Raw genomic sequence first — 19,602 nt, 5'->3', positions numbered from 1 at the left:
GATTTGTTTCCCTTGTTGATAAGGTTCACAGAGAAGATAGGTTTTCTAACAAATCTTAATCAATCATTTTATTATATCCTTTTTTGGATCATATTGAAATGTGTATTAAATTGATATGCCCAAGTTTTTTATGCCAAATCCATCACTCATCTTCTCTAGATAGCAAACACATTATATTTTATTTGCTAAGACCTATCAGATCAATCTCATACAGATTATTGTGTCATATAACAGTAAAGAAGGACTTGTCATCTTCTATCTTGACTATACATTGGTCTTTATTGAAAGACACAATATAACCATTGTCACAAAATTGACTTATGCTCGGCAGATTATACTTCAGTCATTCAACATATAAACATTGTCTATAGAGGCTCGAGAAGGAATACCAATTATACCTATATCGATGATCTTTCCTTTGCTCGTGCCTCCAAAGGCAATAATTCCTCCTTCAAATGGATTTAGGTTGAGGAACATACACCTTTTCCATGTCATATGTCGTGAGCAACCACTATCTAGGTACCAGCTTATACCCTAGCCTTTTCCTACAAAGCCAAATTTATCATGGGGATTTTGTTGGAATTGTAAAATTATGGTTAAAGTGTTTGAGCTTTCCAAAAACTTCCCAAAGTCTTTTGTAAGATAAGCTACTTCCTCTCTTAGTTTTTCAACTATAAAGGATTCACCTGTCTTACTGGCCAAACTCAGACTTTCTTTTAAAGTCTGGATTTTCTTTTCCAAAACTTCATTTGATTTCTTCAGCTCAGTATTTCTAAAATGGATATTTTATATTTTTCTTTATACTTTTGCATTGAAGAAAAATCATGTGCCAGTTCTGAAGAAGAACAACATTGGGCATATCTTCTTCATCGTCTGATGAAGCACTAGAAGAGGTATCTGATTTAGCACAAGTTTTTACCTCTATTTTTTGTTTGTATATGCCATCAGAGATACGTTGGTTTGTTATCGTCTGAACTACTACTATTCTCATTATCTAAGTCATCCTAGGTGACCATTAAACTTTTGTTTTTCTTGTTACCAAAGTATCTTATCTACTTCAGCTAGGGACACTTAACCTTCATATGTCTAGGTTTCCAACACTCAAAGCAGATGATCTCATTGCTTTCCTCCTTGTACTTCTTCTTGACTCTTGTGTATTTTCTTCTGGAGGAAAGTTGAAAGTTTCCTTTATTTTTTAGCATCTACTTGAAATTTCTGGACATGACATCCACTTCATCAGTTGTGGATTCTTCAGAATTATTGTCTGAACCATCATACTCAACCATTTGCACTTTAAGAGCTTTATAGAAGCTCTTATTTTCTTCTCTTCTGGAGCTAGTCTTTCTAGACTTTAATATCTTTCTCTGGTAGATTATCTTTGTTCTAAAGATTGGCTTCATGAACTCTTAGGATACCCAACAATTCATCCCATGCAAGAGGTTTCAAGTTTCCAGCCTCTTGGATGGCTATTGTTTTAGGTTCCTACACCTTGGGATAGTTGTATAAAATCCTTAAGTTTAATTTATTTGAGCTTTGGTGAAGATGTGTCTTGGAGCTTCAAGCCTGTCTAGAAGCACTTGAAGTCTTCCAAACATATCATCCACAAATTCTCCTTATTTCATAGAGAAGCTCTCAAAATGCATTGTTAGAGTGACAAATTTTCTTAGTTGAACATCTTATGTCCCATCATAGTTGATGCTCAATGAATCCCAAATCTCTTTGGTTGTCTTTAGTCTACAGTTCTTGTTATACTCATTCCTGGACAAAGCACATGTCAAAGTATAATGAGCTTTTGTGTTTAGCTTTGTTATAGCAAGGTCTGCGTCTATCCATTCTGCTTCTGTTATAGGGATGGGTATGTCTCCATTTGTAATGATTAGCCAGAGTCTGTATTGAGTGGACTTGATATACATCTCTATTCTATCTTTCTAGTAAGGATAACCCTCTACTATGAAGCCTAATGGCCTTGTAAGGGATGCTCCCTCAATAATGAGCTGACTGTTGTTGTTGTTGTTATCTGACATTAAGATATTCTCCTATAAACACTGCCAACTGCTCAACAATTAGAGGTTGAGCTTTGATACCAAACTGAAAAAGGAAAATATCACAAGAAGGGGATTTGAATTGTGATTTTAGATTCAAACCTTTTTTATGAAAAATAATGTTTTCGTCTGATGTATATTTTAACAAAACAGATAACAAATTTTCATAAACAGATTTGGATGATAGACACATATTTTGTAAGACATAATATGTTTTTAAAACAAAATCAAATTCAAACCCTAGGTCAATTAAAAGATAGGAGAGCAAGAATATAAATAGACACAAAGAGTTTATACTGATTTGTCTCAACCACCGAGACTACATCCAGTTCTTGATAAACCACCAAGTTTCACTAATTTCAACAAGTTATAAGTATTAACCACTGTTGCTTCTGGCTCTATAATTATATGCTTGATACAACTCAATATTCTTTTTTCTACTAAGCCACTATGGCTCTATACAAATCAACATATTTGTTTGTTTGCATAATGACTAACTCTTAATCGTCTAATAGATAGATATACAATCTCAACACTTTGTCTTTTCTCTCAAAGTGTTAAAGGTGTTTTGAGAGCTTTTTCAAACCATACAAAAATTTATAGAGAACGTTTTAAAGAAAGAATTTGAATGATCACACGTAGGTTCGTAACTTATGTCTTCAAAGCTTATGATATTTATAGGTTATCATCTTTAAGTATTTGTTGTCTCTAAACGAGTAGCAGTAGTAGGAGTAGCAACAACAATAGTAGTAGTAGTAGAAGAAGACACTTACTGGAAGCTTTGCATAAACAGGAACGTATGGTGTCCTAGTAAAGTCATTTTCATGCACCCTTGAACGAATATCTTGCATAAGCTGCATCAATAAATGACACTATCAACTGGTCTTGGATCACATTCTCATATAAGGTTCCATAGTCCATATAATGGATATTGATGCATAAGTTAAAAGCACTTAATACAAAGAATGATTTAGTTTCAATCCCAAAACTATCTTCTAGCTTAGCAGAAACGAACACAAAGACATTGAGGAAGTGAGATTTGCAAAATTAGCATCAGTTAAGTAAATTTTACTTATCTCTCAATTTAGTTTTTAATATATGTATATAAACTATTGAGCTCTAGCGATAGAGCCATCCTGCATCTGATCTTTTATTTTTTTTTTCGTACTAGGATTTCTCTAGGTCTTCTCCATATTTGCCAAAATCACCTAACGTGAGATTCTACAATTTCTATCTATAGTGTTAGTAGGTGTTACCCCATCTTATCTCCAACATATTCATTCTTAATCTTATCCTTGTCTAGTATGTCACTCATCCAACGCAACATTCTCATCCTCAACTTATATAAAGACCTTTTATATAAGCCAAACATTAATTAATTATTATCCCTATTTGCATTTGAATAACTTAAAAGATTATAATTAAAATAAATCCATAAAAGTGTAAGACTGTAAATAAAGAATTTGGAAGTATTCTTAGTCTTAATCTTCATCTTTCACAAGAGACATTTCTCTATCGTCTGCATCCTGTATTTAATAAAACATTTTATGTTGTTTGAGGCAGCACACGTCAAAAAATAGCCCCCATGAAGTCATTTTCCCCAAAGAAAACAACAAAGAGAGCCTTAATATAAATAACTTGAAATAAAAGGGAATTGCATACCCAATCGGCAGTAGAGTCTGAGGCCATTAGTGTCTCAAGCTCATCATGCCCATAATAAGATGGTGGACGCCAGTTTAATCGTTGTACACCAAATAAATCTTCAGATGAATGACGTCTTAGCAATGCCCTTTCAGAGGCTTGACCCTATAGCAAAAGTAAAATAACAATAGAATGTAAATACAACTTATCCATAAAAGAAAAAAAAAAAACAGATGGTTGGAAAACGCATGATGTTAGAGTTGTGTAGAATAAAACAGGGAGAATCATAGGAAAATATTATCAGGTTCCATATTCTTGATATTATATCATCAGTCCACAACTGGGTTTTAGGCAAGTATGTGGAATTTTATTGCTTCCAAAATTAAGGAGTCTACATTCAAAAGCATCCCTTCAATGCAACACTGTAAATCTGCAGGGATATAAAACAACTTGATAAATTAATTTTTCTGAAGAAAAGACAGATACACAACTACATAGGAACTGCCTAAAATCCTTAACACATTATACCAAAGTTAGATCAAACACTAGTAAAACTCTTACAGTTTCCAGTACAACAGGAAATAAACTCCAGACAGAAGATATATATTATACTGAGGATGAAAGAGAGCAATCAAATTCAAACCAACCAGCAAAAAATCCATATAGGTACCTGCAAAAGATTTGTGCACATTGCCATTTCACCACAAGTTACATCAGCTCCTAATACTTTGCAAACTCTTAGGAAAGGGAGATTGCCAATAGTGGTCAAGGGTGCAAGATACAACTTCTCCCTAAAATCAATACGCTTCTTTTCACGTGAGTGCAACTTCAGGCTTAGATCAGTTTATCAGGTTAGAGCATCAGTTCCAGCTTTAGGTTCAGATTTCGTGCAACTTCTTTCAACAATTTTCTCAATAACTTTAACACCTGTTTCAGTAGTATGAAGCCAAGTTACACATACTGAACATAAAGTCAAAGCAACATTATATAAGTCATCATATGATATCAATCATAAACTAGAACTACTAGAGTCGAAGATGAAGCGATGACCCTCATTTTTTGCCTCCATAGCACCACAATTTTCTGCTACTTTTCTTCTCTTCTGGGAGCAAAGTACATCAAATTCAGATTTTCCATTTGTCATTGTCATCATCTTTCATAACTACTTTAGGGCATCCCAACTTAGAAAATGAATCAGAGGTAACAACACAAGATCCACTGTAATCATAATGATCACACTTATTGGAACCAGTGTCACCTCCATCTTTATTTTCCAAGTCATTCCTTTTTTACTTAGAGGTCCCTACAACATTTTTTTAAAATGAGAGAAAGAGAGAGAGAGAGAGATTAATCAAAATGAAAAGAAAAAAGTAAAACTGAAAACTAAAAGGAAGTTACAAGTTTATCAAAGCCAGATTTAGGGTTAGTTTAGACTATGATAAAAGAGGAACACTAACAAAGGCATTTTGCACCTCATATTTTACTGTGGCCACTATCAGAGTTCGCACTGAAGAAGAACTAGGGGACAAAAATAGGAGCATGTTAATGAAAATTTATACGGGCATTGGACATCTAACTACACCGAGTTTAATCTCCGTATATGTAAGACAAAACTTCAAGTGCCTCGAAAATCCTTCTTATTCGTGTAATTTGCTTCATAACCAACAAAGTAACAAAAATGGAAAGAAAGACAAACTTATAGCCTGACTTAGACTATAACAAACATATTCCCCAACAACAGGTAAAGTATTCTTGGATGGCATTTTCTAAGGTAATGGAGAAACAAAGCATAAAAGGAGCATAGATGAAAAGCAACAAAAAGGAAAAAGTAAATAACATACCACGAGGCCTAGACTTTTGAGTTGGGCATCTTCCATGAGAAGCTCATCTTATTTTTCCACAAAAGCTTTTGAACATCTTTGCCCAATCCATTCACATTGGAATTATTTTAGGACCATTCAGATTGGCAGAAGGCACACCATCTTCATGCGTACTCGAAAATCTACACCCTAACCCATATGGGCAAGCGCCTCCAGATTTAAAGAAAGTATATTGCCCCTCTAGATCAGTAGGTTTCTGCACTTAGGGTTCATACAATCAGAATTAGTTCATAAACAAACAAAGCACTAGAAATCAAAGCAATTGAATAGTACGCACTTGTGCCTTGAAGGCTTCCAAATCATGGCTGAAACGACACTTGTCTTTATAAGGACATGAACTAACATCCCCTGTTCTGGCAATTTCGGAACATAGGTTTCGTACTGACTTTTGTTCCTGTGAATGTTCGAATTGAAAGCAAACAAAGTTAAGTGCAATTGTAATGTGGAAAGACATAGGCAAGTAAATGAGGGTGCCTGACGATGTTTGTGTTTGAGTTGGCACTTGCACTTCTTCTCCTTGGTGAGAACAGAAGTCTTGTTATCATTGGGAATGGAAACGCCGTCGTTTAGAGAGGAAGAGCGAACAGGAACTGGAAATAACTCCCACTCCCACACAAAATCCTTTCTCCCATCTCTCTGCAACCAATAGTTTAGAGTGAGAGAGAGGCTTACTCTTTACTCAGTGGAGTCTCGCACAGCAAAGCCCTACTCCATATGTAGGGCGACGTGATGCTATCACGATCGCGAAAGAAGAGCATACGGCTGACATCATGATGGCAGACTACAGGTGGCGTGGTGGCAAACTGCAGGCGGCACAGTGGCGAACATCAAGCTCAAGGCCTGGGCGGACGGATTGTTGAAATTCCACATAGAATAAAGATATTGTCAATATAAACAAACTAATAATTCTTAACTTAAAAGTTAATTTTATATCAAAAGTTGAGTCAATCCTAACATTAAGATTTCAAGAAAAAAGCATAAGGATAAGAAATTGAGAGACAAAGCAAAATGATGTTGAAATAGGAATCCCATTTTAACATTAATTTTTTGAAAATTAATATTAATGATGACATTTTATTTAAATCGATATTAATTTGACGATATTTAAATAAAATGATAATTTTTGTTAAAATTAATATTAATTTGACTATATTAAATCTTATTTTTGTTATAATAATGTGTTTAATTTGTGTCATTGTTAATGGAGGAGAGAGAAGTAACCTCAGATTATCTTTCAAAGGTGGAAGAATCCAATAATTTTAGTAGGGAATAGAAATTTGAAAATTAATCGGTGGGGTGCCCCCCATTCTTCAGACGTGGATCCATCCCTATGTCCTAACGAAAGGAAGTTTGATAGACCAAGATCACACACTTGACATCATTCACATATTAGAATCTTAAAAAAGTGTATTCTTCGCTAATTGAAAAAAGGAAAGAGAAAAAAGTTACTTTATTGATGTAGTTACAACGTAAACATGGCCATCTGTATGAACAAAACCAAAACATATTTTGCCTTGAAGGAGGAGAAAATAAGAAAGGACACCTAGGGACCCGACATATTGGTGATGTATAAATACAAAGTTAAAAGTGCAATAAAAAATAATCTGTAAACATGCATACGATGTGAAGCAATATGGTAGTGTGAAAGAAAGAAGGAAGTAGTGATCATGAGGAAGCAAATAGGAGTAGTATGTGAGTGTGCTGAATTCCATGCAGCAATTATGGCTCCCCAATCAATTTCCATAGTCTTCCAAAATCTCATGATGGTGGAGTGAATAATCAGATATTTGATGGGTCCCCATGTCTCTCAAACCTCTTTTAAAATTTTCAAATAAAAAAAAAAAATACTTCTTTATATGTTTCACAGCAACGGTGGTTCTTGAAAGCTTTCAAAGGAATGTTTTTGCTGCAGGTGTAACTTAGCAATCTTCACCAAACTAATTTGCTCTAGTGTCTCTAGATGATGCACGATATGTTATTAATTTATCAACCATCGTTCTTGTTGTACGTGCTCACAATTTAGAGACCTGAACACTGATAAAAAAAAAAAGGTGTAGAACTGATAAAAAAAATTAGAGACCTAAACTTTATTTATGTTTTCAATTGCAATCAGTAAGGATTTCTTTATTGAGAGTATCAAAGTGGCCATTTCATAATAAATTTAGTAAAAAATATTTTTTTTAAAAAAAGTAACCATTAATCATGAAAAAGTGTAATCCCATGCCATTTTAATTTGATAATTCGTATCAATAATATTTGCATCTACGTAATAAAGTAGAATATACTTATTTCTTAGTATGTCTACTTATTTATTTTTTCTCCTTAGTTGCCTTTGGTTTTCACAGCTATAAACCTGTCTTTCTAGACTCAAAAAATAGTTAAAAACCAATGTTTCTTTTTTTCAAAAAATAAATGAATTGTTTTAAATTTCTCTTTGAGACTAATTTTTATATATTGTTGTGTAAAAGAATTTACACAATCGACCAAATAAAAAATCATATTAAGTATGACATTTAAGATAATTATTGTAAAAATTAATCAACTTGCAATACATGTCAATTTGTAATTAAAATAACTATATTTTTTATATACTATATGTTAGTTCATAAACTATTTATTCCTTTTTTATATTAAAATTTCTGCTTTATTTCTCTATAAATTTGTTGTACTCTTAAATTAATTATTTTTAATTGTTTTTGTGTTAATTTTTCTCTTTTTTAATTTTATATTGCTTATAAGTCTCAAATTAATTATTTTTAAGCTCATTTTATATACTAAATTAGACTATACATTTTTTAAGAATAATGCACTAACACTAGTAGGTTCAAGTAATAAGAATCTTAGTTTTCCACAAAATAAAGTTATTTCAAAATATCCATAAGATGGAACACATGTGAAAAGTAATTTAGACACTTTAAATAAAATATGTGTTAGAGGTTCGATTCCTCACTATCTGATTAAAAAATGCACGTGAATGTCAAGGAAAGTTTCTCCTTAACTAATACTTTACTTTCTCAAGGAATTAATCTCATGACTTTTGAGTGTGAAATACTTTATTGTAGTAAAAAAAAATATTTTGAATTTTGAAGTATTGTGACCCAATAAAAAAGTGTCTTTAAACAATTTTTTGTCCCCTTAAATTATCTATCAATTTGACTTAAATTAGTTGGGATATTCAATGTGGTCTCCGAACAAGAATATTAGAGCATAAAACATAATTTTTAATCCTTCTTAACTAAAGAAAATACTTCTATTTTATTTTTTATTTTAAATTTAAATTTAAGTTTTTAATTAAATCATCAACACGGGAGTTAGTGTTTATACCTTAATTTTAAGGTTGACACTTGAAAGGATTATGAACTATCCAATTAAAGATGAGATCTCAACTATACGTACGATCGACTAAAGACTAAAATCGCATCAAAGATTGTTATAGGCCCCTCTTATAGGCCAATTTTATAAGCCCGATTTAATTAGTACTAGGGTAATGATCTCTTTGTTGTCCTTCAGAAAGGAATGATGCAAGTTAACTTGAAGGCAGTATAACTAGCTTTGACATCCTTTTCACAAATTTGACGTGAAAATCTTACATGCGTTCTGGATGGGTATCCAGGCACACATAAAATGTTACATACCACAAACATATCATGGGTCTATGATCCTTGCGCACGGTATACACATGGTTAAAGTTGACTATCTCTTTGGATTCATACCGGACTTTTGAGGGTCTCTATCGGTGCTCTCTCCAGCATGAATAATTATGTATGCTATTTTTATAATTCATTTTTTTATCGTTTGGTATTTCTTTTGAAATCCAAATGAATCAATCATACATGTTTTTTTTTCTAATAATTTTAATCACTTTAGTATTCTCTTTTAGTAATTTTTTTAACTTTTAATATTTTATGTGTAATCTAAGAAATATTAGCCAGTAGTATACGTGTTAATTAAAAAGTATAAAATGGATGATGATGAAAAATAATATAATAAAAAAGTAAATCTATGTACTGTTTAAATCAAACAAAAAGTCAACGAACACAAGTAGCCTTTACTTTTTGAATTGTGTTGCACACATGCACTAACTTTTTTGCTTATTCTAATAATGCGATTTGATCACATTGGCTTTTTCTATCAGCAATTCAATTGGTCTCAGACAATCTTTACTCCACTCGTTGGGTGGAAGAATATAAGTCTCGAACACACAGGTTAGAAATAATTTATTTAAAAGATAGTATATAAATAAAAGAGTTAGTATAAAGTGTTAGATCAGTATTTTTAAATAAATACGTCAATTAAGATAAATCAGGTAACAAAATTTTCATCATTCTTAGCCAAAAATTCAAAAAGAAAAATGTTGGAACCTATAAAAAGTAAAAATGAAAATGCTAAAAAATTCAAGCAAAAAAGAACCCCGGAAAAATGAGAACAATTACACAGATCACCTAAGGTCTTTAAAACTAAATTAAGAAAAAAAAAAAAGAAGCACAAACTCAGATAATAAATAAAAGAGAATGTGACATTGAGACCTAAACTTGAATATACGCTCCGACTCTTTAGGATTGAAGTTAAGTCACAAATTGAACCAACATAGTTAGACTTTATATATATATATATATATATATATATATATATATATATATATATATATATATATATATATATATATATATATTTTTTATTTTTTTTTTTTTATTATTATTTTTTTTTTCTAGCAAAAGAAGGTGTCTTTAGATCTCAACCACCTAAGAAGATATCCCAACTATATTGGCACCCACCTCAAAAAGAGAGCTGAAAACCATGCAACCTGAATATATTGGTCCACAAAAAGAAGAACAAAACACTTGGGGGCGCGGGGGCTAAACCAAACCCAAGAAAGACAAAGCTAACAACCTGTAGGAGGGGAGTCCTTGTCTATACCTAAGGAGCTCCTGAGAAATGAAAATAGGGGGGCAATCCCACCATGTATAACCCAACGTCTAAGCACCAAAAGAGGCAAATTTGGTCAGCACAAGTATTTGCCTCCTTATAAATGTGAGTAATTTTAAACCTAAGTGATCTAGTTAGATTAATACAATTAGTCCATCTGTAGAAGAGGGGCCAAGGCACACTCTCGGGGTGGCTGAAAGCACGAACCAAAAGAGAAGAGTCAAATTCTAACCAAAGAGGATTTCAATTCCTTTCCCTAGCAGTTTCAATGGCAATTATAGCGGCTAGAACTTCAGCATGAAAAGCTGACTTAACCCCAATATTAACAGCAAAAGCACCCAAAAAAACAACATAGAATTGGACATTACAGAAGAGGACAACCAACCCACAAATTTAGCATTGGAGAAAATACAACTGATGACAGAGTTGATACAAGCCTGTTGATTCTCGAATTTAATCATATTAAGTTCTCCTAATCCAGATCTGATAAACATAGAAGGTGATGGCTGCTAGGATAACAATGTTCACCTGAGGGGATCTTTAAATGAAACAGGCATCTAGAATATCAAGCAATGAGAAGATATTTAAAGAGCAGTTAATTTTTACTCCAACCAGTGCCATATATCCTTGGAAAAAGGACACTCAACAAACAAATGATGTTGGAACTCATACGCATTGACACAGCTAGCGCACACTAACTATTGTCATACCTCTTGACCGTAAATTGTCATTTGTTGGAAGCTTATTGTGAACAGCCCTCCATAAAATCACAGTTTTGGAGGGGGGAATATCTTTGGACCAAATTAGCTTAGTCCACTTGAAAGAATTAGCCTTAGGGAACAGGTGCAGGTATGAATCCTTTGTAGATAGGGAGCCATTGACAGAAGGTCTCCAAACCAATCTATTAGGGACCTAAACCACCGGGATAACAGATCTATTGATAGCTTCAGCAACTTGGGGGAAGTTGTTGACCAAAAAAAAGGGGCAGGTTCCAGTTGTTATCAGGCCAAAAATCAGCAACAGAAGCAGATCATAAATGATAGACTCGAGGGGGTAAGTTTATCATATCAGCAATAGGTTTGTCTAACCACCGATCTTACCAAAAACTGATCTTAACAAAACCAATAGTCCAAGAGGTGCTGTCAAAGACATTATGCAATTGGGTTTTTTGATGCCACACCAAATGGAAGACCCAATGTGGCTAGAAGTAATCTCGCGGCTTCTAAAAACATGAGCTTTTAAAATTTTAGCCCACTGCAAATCAGTTGAGAGCATATCCCAACCCAGCTTTAGCATTGTTGCTTTGTTAATGGTAGCCATCGAGCGCAAACCAAGCCCCCCTTCCTCAAAAGGCTTACAAATCGAACTCCAAGCGACAATAACATGCTTCCTAATATCCACATCACCACTCCAGAGAAAGTTTCTAATCCACTAGTCCACACGCCTAAGAGGTCACATGGCCACAGGTAAACATGAAATGAGTAAGCTAGCATAGTGTGAATAACAAATTTCACCAACATCACGCTCCCCATAAAAGAGAGAAGTTTGATGACCTCTGAAGTAGTGTTGATGCAATCGAAAATTGATCTCCCTTTGATGAATCCTCTTTGGTTCTCAGAAATGATATTAGGAGCGATGTTGGAAACTCTATCAGCGAAGATCTTAAATTGGAAGTTGGCTAAGGCAATTGGCCGAAAGTTCTCCCCTTTATCAGCTTCTGGGAACTTTGGAATCATGATCACCGCATTAGAATTTAATGATGGGAGCACCCAACCTTGCTTGAAGAACTAAAGGCTAGCGTTGAGTTGTAGACATCAGAAGCGACGATATTCCAGTAAGTTTGATAGAAATGGGTACCATAGCCATCTGGACTAGGAGTGACGTCATTGTTCATACCAAAAACAACGTACCTAACTCCGTCCAAAGATGGCATAGCTGTAAGCATGTCATTGTCTTGGTTGGTGACTAAGTGAGGAATCATCTCCCCAATAAGGTTGTTGTGAACACAATAGGAATCAGAAGCAAACAGTGATGCAATCCTACCCCGCAAGGATATTGGATAGAAAATTCCAAGTAGATTGGGTCAGAGATGCAAAAGAAGGCCCTAGGATTCTCACGAACCTTAGGTAGATTTTGAACCCATGGACTAAGTTTGAGCTCGCTTATCTTTGTACATATTAGATTAAGGTTTCATTATTTTTGGGCCTTGTATTTAGGGCTCCATAAAATAGGTAAGGTACCCTAGAAATGTAGAATTTTTCAGCTCTTGTATTTTAAGGCACCTAGACTAGTTTTTGTATTAGGGGTATTTTTGTAATTTCACATGCATTAACTGAATATTTGATGTGTGTGTTGAGAAATAAATTTAATTGAATTGGGAAAAGCCCAATACAATTAAATTTTAGAGGGGGAGATGAGCATTTGCTTGCTACACCCCATTGTCACATCATATAGTCACATTTTGTGCATGTCCTTCATGCTTTACATGTCTCATGACACCTAAGCACACTTAGTGGAGAATCTTGGACTTGATCTTGGATTAGTGGGCTAAACCATAGCTAAAATTCACTAATTATAATTAGTAAAATTTTGGCTCCACAAATTCAAGTGAAATTTGAATAGAAATTCAAATTTCCATCCAATTTTGTGTGACACTTAGGCTATAAATAGAGGTCATATGTGTGCATTTTTTAAACTTTGATTATTTGAAAATAAAACTTCAGATTTCAGAGCTCTTTTAGAGCATAAAATTTCGTGATCTTCTCTTCCTCTCCCTTCATTCATCTCCTTCTTCCTCCAAGCTCTTATCCATGACCTCCTATGGTGGTGAGCTTCTTCTAGACTCATCTTCTCCTTGAAGTGGCGTCTCCTTTCTCTCATCCATCTCCATTCCGCTGCCATTCATCTTCCAAGAAGCAAAGGAATCCATTGATGAAAAAGATCCTAGGCCTACAAGCTCCAATGGAGCTTACATCATGTGGTATCAAGAGCATCTTCATCTAGGTGATATTCTTTTGCTTCCTCTATCTTTTTGTTCGGTGAATTCTTTTTAATTCCTTGTTCTTCATCTTATTCTCCATGTATATCCTCCATTTTTTGTGGTTTGGTGTTGTTTAGAGTAGATTCAAAAAAACAATAAACCGATTAAATCTTAGATCTACACTTGTTCTTGCATTTCTATGGTTCAAATTTTGTAGATCTACTCTTCAATCATGTTTTTGTGTTGATTTTAGGTTCTATCAATTTTCATTCATAATATTCTTGTGCTGAACCTTTAGATCTAAATTTTCTTCCAAAATATTGATTAGAAAAAAAAAACACAAAAATCTAAGTGTAAATCACTTAATCCATGTTGTCTTAGAGTCATGTTTAGTCATAGTAATTGTCACATTATGTTCTAAGTTTGTATTGAATTTTTATTTTGCTTATTGAATTCTAGATACATTTGTTAATGTATTCTTGTCATTCTTAGCCTATCTTTTTGAATTTTGAGTCTAATTCACGCATGTTATTTAGTTCATAACATGTTCTAAATCAATTCCTAGAAGTAGTCTTGTTGTTGAACTTTTTTTTTGTTTTCTAAGTTTCCTACATAATGCCTATGATGAAGTTGCGTTGTGGTGCTGAGTTGTGACTGGATTTGTGAATCAAATAAGTCTTAAGATCTCTTGAATTGTGTTATTCAAGATAATTGAGCATAAACAAACACAAATTGTAACTATCCAAGCCTTAAGCAACATAAACACTACTCTTGATTTCTAGGTTGAAATAGCTGGTGCTGGCAGCTTGAACATACAAACTTGTATAAATTAATGGGAATTGGTCACTACGTGTTTTGAGCTTAAATTTTTACTGAATTTTCTAGACATCTGGATCAAAATTATGAAAAAAGAAATAAGTGATTTGGATTAAAGGAAACAATAAGAAAAATCACACAAGTTGGCAGAAAAATCAATGTCCAGAAAAAAAAAGTGAAAGGAAAGTGTGTTTGTTGTTTTTGGCTCAAAATTTGTTCTATAATTGGTGCCTATTTTATACCAATCCTAGTTCTGAAATTTCAATTGAAAATTAGTGTGAAAAAAGTGCCAAAACTAGAGGTTTCTTGAGTCTTTTTTTTTTAGTTTTTCTACTCTACTCTAGAGCCATTCTAGGTTTCTCTTTGAGTCCTAGCTTGCTTTTGTGTGCTTTTCATTACTTTAATTGTTGAATAATCCTTGAAAATTTGTCTTGCTAAAACTCTATTGGTTTAGTTTTCATTTCATTTTTTTTGGTCTTTGGTTATTGCTTGTCTCTTTGTTTCCTTGTTTGTGAGTTGCCATATAGGGAATTGGAAAGGAGGATTGGTGTCATCCCTTGAAGAATTTGAGTCAAGAAGCAAGAGAAAAACCACCTTAAGAGCTATTGGACTAAGAAGAACTCCAAATTGAGTGAATCACCAAATAGAGAACAACCACCAAAATTGAGGACCTTTTTGTAATTTTGTAATTGATAATTTACTTACTTTCATTGCTTTCAAATTTTGTAACAAAAAAGCCTTTCATTGGAAGTAAGTTGGGAGCCTCCAATTGGCCACCCTACTTCCATTTGTGTGTAATAATTTTAGGCAATTTTCCCTTAGGATTGTGAGTGTTTTGTTGGGAACCGTGAATGTGGTCATCCAAACACTCTTAGGATTTTCCTAGTTTACATTTCTTGCTTACTTTCATAGCTTATTTCCACTACCTTCCATTGTCAAACCGCCTAGATAGCTTTCTTTTTACTAATTAGTTTTTACCTTATCTTTCACACCTCTTTTAGTGTTTATTTTGGCTAGTTTCAACCATAGTTTCTTTTACCTTTTGTTTTCAAACCTTCAACAAGAAAGAACCACAACTTAGGAACCAACATGAGTCTTCATTCTTCATCTAGTGTTAATGGTGAGGGTTATACTCCTAAGGACCCCTTGTATAAGATATTAGATGAGTTGAGATCCCTTAAGTTGTGGAAAGTAAAACAAGAGAGAAAAGAAAAAGGAAAAAAAAGAGTAGAAGAAATAAGTCAAGATGAAAAAGAGAAAATAAGGGAAGAAGAAAGAAGGAAAATACTAAAAGAGTTAAGAAAAGAAAAACATGCCTCCTATAGTAGTCATAACTCTTGCAAGAGCCTAAGTGAAGAACTTCCTGACTATTATGAAGGAAGGCATAGGTCACATCTTAGACCTCACTCCCATAGGAGAGAAAAGGAAAGAAAGCCTCAAGAGGCTAACATTAACCTCTCATACTTCCATGGGAAGGACAATGTAGAGGCTAACTTAGATTGGGAAATAAGGGTAGAGCATCAACTTAAAAGGAAGTCTACTTTAAAATCTTATGACTCTCACTCTTATCCAAAGAAAGACCAAGGTCAAGGCATCTTAGGGGTGGCACCTTCTAAGCCCAAAGATGATAAGGGGAAGACAATAGAAAAGCAACCCCTTAAGGCTAGTATGCAAGAGAAGACTAGCTCCATGAAGTGCTTTAAATGTCTTGGAAGATGACATATTACTTCTCAATGCCCCACCAAGAAAACCATGATTATGAGGGACCAAGACATTTATAGTAGCCAAGATGAGGCTACTACTTCACCTTCCTCTAGTAAAAGTGAAGAAGCAAAAGGGGAAGAATCCAGTGAAGAGATCTACCCCCAAGAAGAAGAACAACCTTTAATGGTTAAGGAGGAGTGTAAGGAGGTAAGTGTCTCGTCCAAGAGGTTAGCTAAGAAGGAAAGACATTTTGAAATAAAGACAAATATTAAAGAAATTTCCCCTCTTAGACAACCTCCACATTTTCTCCTATGTAAAAAGACACTTGTTAGCATTGCCACGCCTCTTGGGCTTGAGTTTATTCCTCAAGTAAAGGAGTTGTTGGATTAGGGTTTGGTTCGCAAGAACTTAAACCCTTGTGCTTTGTTGGTGCCCAAAATAGGTATTATTAGACACCAAATCCCTATGATAGGTGGCATGATGAATGTGTTGAGTGGTGCAACCCTCTTTTGTAAAATCACTCATGCACCCAACATCTTCATGATTTGTGTACATAGGGACTCATTAGGTAAGTTTGTTCTTATTTTTTGTTTCAATACAAACTTAGGTGCTCATATGGGACACCTAGGTTTTTCATAATTTTTTGTAGGAATAATGAACATGAAAATAAAGAAAAAGGTATGTTTTATTCTATTACTTTCCTTAACTTTTTAAATAGTGATCAAGGGCTACCCATGGACCCTAAGAGAATAAAGGTCATTCTTGAGTGGCCTACTCCACCATGTATAAGGGAAATTTGGGGCTTCAATGACTTAACAAACTTTTGCAAAAGGTTTGTCCCATATTTTTCTATACTTGTAGCACCACTCATTGAGTTGGTGAGGAACTATGTTCTCTCATGGGAAGATGGTCAGGAAAGCGGTTTTCAGTCCTTACCTTACTCTAACATACCCAACATCACTAATACATATGTTTTTATTCTTTTTACAGGTGTTGAGGTAAAAAGCCGAGAGTTTCAAGAACCTCGAAATTTGAGGTCAAATCCTTTTCAAGAGGGATGGAATGATGCAATCCTACCCCACAAAGGCATTGGATAGAAGACTCCAAGTAGATTGGGCCAGAGATGCAAGAGAAGGCCCTAGGGTTCTCATGAGCCTTAGGGTAGATTTTGGGCCCATGGGCTAAGTTTGAGCCTGCTTATCTTTGTACATATTAGATTAAAGTTTCATTATTTTTGGGCCTTGTATTTAGGGCTCTATAAAATAGGTAAGGTACCCTAGAAATGTAGGATTTTTCAGTCCTTGTATTTTAGGGCACCTAGACTAGTTTTTGTATTAGGGGTACTTTTATAATTTCACATGCATTAAGTGAATATTTGATGTGTGTGTTGAGAAATAAATTTAATTGAATTGGGAGAAGCCCAATACAATTAAATTTTAGAGGGGGAGGTGAGCATTTGCTTGCTACACCCCATTGCCACATCATATAGTCACACTTTGTGCATGTCCTTCATGCTTTACATGCCTCATGATACCTAAGCACACTTAGTGGAGAATCTTGTACTTGATCTTGGATTAGTGTGCTGAACCATAGCTAAAATTCACTAATCATAATTAGTGAAATTTTGGCTCCACAAATTCAATTTCAAATGCAAGTGAAATTTGAATAGAAATTCAAATTTTCCTCCAATTTTGTGTGACACTTAGGTTATAAATAGAGGTCATGTGTGTGCATTTTTTAAACTTTGATCATTTGAAAATTAAACTTCAGATTTCAGAGCTCTTTTAGAGCACAAAATTTTGTGCTCTTCTCTTCCTCTCCCTTCATTCATCTCCTTCTTCCTCCAAGCTCTTATCCATGGCCTCTTATGGTGGTGAGCTTCTTCTAGACTCATTTTCTCCTTGAAGTGGCGTCTCCTCTCTTTCTTCCTTCTCCATTCCGCTGCCATTCATCTTCCAAAAAGCAAAGAAATCCATTGAAGAAGAAGATCCTAGGCCTACAAGCTCTAATGGAGCTTACATCAAACAGGTTGGTATAATAATTCAAAAAGCAATTCTCAGTATCAGACTAATCTGTAATCACCTCCCTTCCATCCTAAAGAAAAGAGATTCTCTGAGTTTTTTGCTGCTATTTAGCCATCTGGTGGAAAAATAAGTTGTTTCTATCACAACAACTGTGCCAATGGATTCTGGCACTACTACAAATAAGCCTTTCTAAGTCGGTTATTAGGGTTATTCTACGACGGTTTTCACCCATCTTAAATAGGGGTGTCGTAAAATATGGTGGGCTATACAACGCCAATTTTCGACCTGTCTTAGTATATCAGTGTTTCTAAGACAGTTATTTGCATAACCGACTTAGAATGTGTGTGGCTTTCTACATTCGTTATGCGTATAACCGTATTAGAAATGCACTACTGTAGCTGCCTTTCTACATCAGTTATGTGTATACCCGTCTTAGAAATGCATTACTTTACTTGACTTTCTACATTGGTTATGTGTATAATCGTCTTAGAAATGCATTACTGTATCTACCTTTCTAGATCAGTTATTGAATAAGCGTCTTAGAAAAGGAATATTGTATATTGTTTTCTACATCGGTTGTACAAATAACTGCCTTAGTAGCTGCGCCATTCTAAGACAGTTTTTTGTGTAACCGACTTAGAATTTGAATTTTGTTTTTGTTTTTTTGGTGCTATCATAGCTTCTACTACTGGCTTTACCTCAGTCCATCAATCCAAAAGATTTGAAGGAATAGAAAGTATGATAAATACAATACACACATGCATGCGTAGTATACAAAATTTATGGGCCTCTATTGTGGTCTCAATTTCCTAACTAGATAATGTAACAAGTTCAAACAATATATTCAAATTCCTCTAGCATAATTGTAGAAACACATAAATACAGGGAGAGAGAGACCTACAAGGTTTTCTTGAAGCCATTTTGAATTCTTTGGTAGGTAGCTATCCCACCACCAAGAATACGAGCGCTGGGACTCGAAATGAGACAAAGTTGGCATGACTCCAGCAAAGAACAACAACACATCAGGTTTTGATTCGGCTAAAGCTTCATATTGGATCTAGGCAACACTACAAGATTATATATTTCCACCACCAGAATATTTCTAATTTGAGACTCTTGAGGACTGTTTCACCATGTCTAGTACCTAACTACCTATCTTCAAATCAAATAAATGTTAACATTAGTACATTTGATAAGAATTGCTCCAGATTCATGAGAAATCCAACTTTACTCCCATGACTTAATGTATAAGAAAGTTGCAAACTCTTTCCATTCTATTACCTGCCAAATTGGACACAGCTCCAGTTCATCAGCTTTGGGAACTTCAAGTTTCAGCTGTTTAGACAATGGGTGACTGCCACAAAGGAAGGAACAAGAAATAGTTAGCAAGAGCGGCCAGAGCTTAGCATGAAATATCAAATGTGTAGTAGAAGCACCAATTCTACATCATGATGAATTGTATTAGATAAATACTTATAAATGCAAAATAAGGTTCCGAAATCCAGGCACAAACAGAAGTTACATTTTGTATCTTGCATTAATTAAGAATGGATAGGAGAAATTTGCCCTCAAGCAAGAGAAATTTCTAT

This window comes from Glycine soja, chromosome 7 (assembly GCF_004193775.1).
Source record: "Glycine soja cultivar W05 chromosome 7, ASM419377v2, whole genome shotgun sequence".
Classification (NCBI taxonomy): Eukaryota; Viridiplantae; Streptophyta; class Magnoliopsida; order Fabales; family Fabaceae; genus Glycine; species Glycine soja.
This window is presented reverse-complemented; position numbering follows the sequence as displayed.